This window comes from Dendrobium catenatum, unplaced genomic scaffold (genome assembly GCF_001605985.2).
Source record: "Dendrobium catenatum unplaced genomic scaffold, ASM160598v2 fragScaff_scaffold_1074, whole genome shotgun sequence".
Lineage (NCBI taxonomy): Eukaryota > Viridiplantae > Streptophyta > Magnoliopsida > Asparagales > Orchidaceae > Dendrobium > Dendrobium catenatum.
In genome coordinates, this window is record NW_021319536.1 from 480,812 (window position 1) to 485,206 (window position 4,395).

The window sequence follows — 4,395 nt, forward strand, 5'->3', positions numbered from 1 at the left end:
CATCTACAACTAACGGGATTCCAACCTTGGTGGCAATTTTAGAAATTCCAACCGGGGTCCAACAACAATGGGGAAGATCATGAATTTTCATCCAAATAGGAACAGAGGTGAACTCTTCACACTTAGGGCTGAAGAGGGGCGACCATTTTTGAATTACAAAAGGCTTTCCCAGAATAAACCAAGCCCCTTTATTCCAAACATATTCTAAGTCTTTAGTAGAGAAAAGCTTAAATAAGAAGAATCCATCACTTAGAGAGATCATTTTGAGACTACCTTTTAATTTCCATACCTTGTTCACTGCAAAAAGCATGGCTCCATAATACGGTCTCTTACCAAGAGAATACCCCACAAGTGCTTGGTTCCATTTGAGAGATGCATCTACTACGTCCTCGTGTGGGAAGGGAATGATTTCATCGGGAGTAGGCATAGCAGAAATTGAAAAGTTGCTAGGATTAGGGATTTCGACAAGGATATGGGTCCATGGTAAAGGGTTATGAGGTGGAGCTGAAGGCGAAGCGGGTTGGATGATGGATGGGTTTGAGGATGAAAGAGGCAGAAAAGCAACATTAGAGAGGGAGGGATTTATCCCTCTATCAGCATCTTTGAGAACACAGGGAACACAAGGTGACAGAGAGCGAAAACCCTAGCAGCACGACTACACTGAATTATATTTGAGAATTTCTAAGTATCATTCGAGTAATTAAATCATCTTTAACTTATTGTTGAAATGAGCACCACGATAAGAAAAATTTGATAAACATGTGGTAGCTGAAGTCTGACTTCATTAAGACACAATGATGTTTAAAAATAGTTCAAACTTCAAACTATTAAAATGAGCATATTTTTCGACGAAATAATCAAAAGGAGCAAATTAAATATATAATTTAATTAGGAACGAAATCGGCAAACAATGTCGTGCATTCATTGAATGCAGAGAAATAAATTTCGGCGCTCCGGGGTTTATTTTAAAAACTTAAAACTTCTGAATAGTGAATTAAACTTTTTTTTGTCATCTCTCTATTGAATTTGTTAGTGATGAAAAAGTTATCAAGTTATATAAAAAGTATAGCTATTATGTGTATGTAGATTGTAGAAGAAGTTAAAATAAACTTAAGTATGGTAGTTCAAATATTTTTTATAATTAGAAATTTATATCATGAAATTAATTGTAATGGTAATTTATTTGTATAAGCTAAAAAAAAGTAAGATAACATTAACAGGAAATATTGTTATTTGTAGTTTACCTTACATATTCATCTTAATTAAAAAAAATTGATGAATTAAATTTAAAAAATAATATAATAATTAAATTTTGTTAAAAGTTTAATTTATAATTTATGCGAAATTTAATTTTGTATAGTAAATTTGTTGAGCTTAACGGATGTTACTGACTTTATAATGAAAATTATTTTAAATATTTAAATATATTTTTGAAATAGTTGTCAATTATTATAAGTGAATAAAACATTCTTAGTTCTTTTTTTCGTGAGATTTATTAAATTTTAAGCCAGTTCCTCTTTCACTTGCTGATTGTTTCAAATATCATTTTCTAAAATACTATTACAAATGCTTTGTCAAATTACATGAGTAAATGTATTTATTTTTTGGAAGCATGGAATGTCACGCTTCATTCTTTATTATGATGGTCATCTAAATATTATTATTTATTAGAATTCTTCAAGCATTGTGCCATGATAGTGAAACATGTGGGGTTTACCTTATTTGTTATCTTCCGAATAAGGGAGGCTATACAACAATTCAAGTAATAAATGATGAGATTTGTAAGTTTATACTTCACGAAGCTCGCCATATTTTAATTATTTATGTTCAAATTGAGCAACTCCGTAGATTCGGCATAAGTCTCAGTGTTGATATCATCTATCTCATGACCTATTTTAGAGATTTTGATGATAACAAACATATTTTGGATGTTCTAATTTGTGTGCTAAGTATTTCAAGTGTAATGATGGGCATAGTAATTACTTATGGGACTTACATTACACAACTCAAGTTCAATCAAATGTTGAGATTAAGATGGACCAAGATGGACAACTTGAAGGATTTTATTTTATCATAGGAGTATGTTAGTGATCCATTAATATTTACTTGCATGATTTGATTTGCTCATAAACTAAATATCTATTAATTATATATTAATTTTGACATAGAAATCTATAATATATCTTTATTAAATAAATTTTATAATCTTCATTTTATTGCTTAATTATTATAAAATATGGAGAGTTATCTAATAAAGAAATTTAAAGGTAATAATCTTATGTGGTAAAATGTTTAGTATTTAAATTAACTTGTTTCACATCAATTTATTTATGTATGGTTAATTTTATATTTCATCATATTATTATATTAAAATTCAATATATTCTTAAATATTTAAAAAATGTGCATGAGTTTTTATTTTACTGAATATGATATTCTTTTGTCGGAAACGTGGTCTAATTGTTATTGCATTAGATTGTTTGAATTTTGTAGATAAATTTTAATAGGTTATATGACTCATTTGGATTTCATTTGAATTTATAATGAATTTTCAAACATTATTTGATTTAAATATAATCTGCTACTAGCCGTTTTTGCCCTATTTTGAATGTATATGAGACTTTTTTACCTTCCCATGTGGCTAGCCATTTTATAGCCGTTTGAATCTCATGTATATTTAATATAATTTAATTCTTGATCAAATATAGGATTATTAGTTGATAGAAAATATATTAGATTATTAGTTTTATTCAAATTTAGTTTTACTTACCCTTTTTCTTTAAATACCTCTCTTCTTCTTCATGTAAGGGCTGCTTAAAGGAAAATATCCATCAATTTTTTCAATTTTTCTTTCCACTTTACATGCTAAATCTTGAGAGAAGAAACCTTGATTCTTATTCCAAGAGCTCTTTTCATTTGCGAGATCGAAATCATTGTTGGAAAACTTCAACATACAAAACCGAGTAACATCTCTTAGAGTTTTTGAGTTTGCTTTCCTTCTCTAAATCTTTACTTGCTATTCTTTTAGCTTTCACCAAATATTTCTTTCTTGAAAATATTAATTTTATGGTGAAATGCTTGTTGAAAATTTTATATTAAAGTTTTTTATATCACATCTTTTATATCCATAAAATTTAGCAAAGTAAGTACTTTTACTTCTTTAAGGTGACATATATTTATATTTATAATCTAATTTATTTTATTTTATTTGAAGAATTAAAGTTTAAATCAGCAAGAATATATTTTTATTTTAAACAAAATATAAATCTATCTTAATGTGAGCAAATTTAATATTTCATTTACAAGTAGTGAGGTGATTAAAATTAATTTGTAAGAACACCTCAAATATTATGGATATTTTGTTGCAAGATAATTTGAGCTTGTATTATTTACATCAAATTATATTTTTCATTTCTTGTTCTAAGTCATTTGGCTTAGTGAAGTTTTAATTGTAATTAGATTGGGTTGTACTCGCTCGTGTAGGTGCGCCCCCCCCCCCCTCTTGGGGTGCCATAGTCATCCAAGAATTGGTATCAGAGCCTTGACTCTTTTTATTTTGGCTTAACATCCTATAGTAGATCCACTTATATGGCACAAGGTTTTCCTAAGGGTTTACTTCTCGAAGGATAAATCACTCATCGTCCTTCATTGTTAGATAATGTTCCTATTGATTATTGAAAAAATAGATAATGTTCCTTTTGAAGAAATTTGGGATAAATTAATTATAAGTTATGAAGGTACTGGTGAGGTTAGAGATGCTCACATAAATAGACTTTTCATGAATATGAATTATTTTATATGTCTCCTTCTGAATCTATTTCTGATATGTATACAAGATTTATGAAAATAACTAATACATTATATTCTCTTGGAAGAATGTATAAGAATCAATACTTAGTCTATAAGATTCTTAGATGTGTTTTCAAAGAATAGTATGCTAAAGTAACTGCAATTAGTGAGGCTAAAGATATATCTACTTATCCACTTAATCAGCTTTTGGGTTCTTTGATAGCACATGAACATATTATAGCTCAAAGGGATAAATTGGATGGATCTTTAAAGAAAGAGAAAGATAAAGGTAATTATTGCCTTGCAAGTTGATGATAATGATGAACCTAGTTCATCAAGCTCTAATGAAGATAGCAATGAGGTGGTCATGCTATCAAGAAGACTTAGAAGCTTACTAAGGAAGAAAAATCAAAGGTATAAGAATCCAAAAATTATAAATTTCAAACTAAGAAATTTCCTGTATGAGAAGGGATTATTTGTTATCATTATAAGAAGCCTGGACATATAAGAGGAGATTGTCCAGATCTTATTGATTCAAAAAAGAAAGAGATGGATGTAGAGAGAAAGAGTAACAAGAAAGAAAAGAAGCATTTCAAGAAGAAAAATA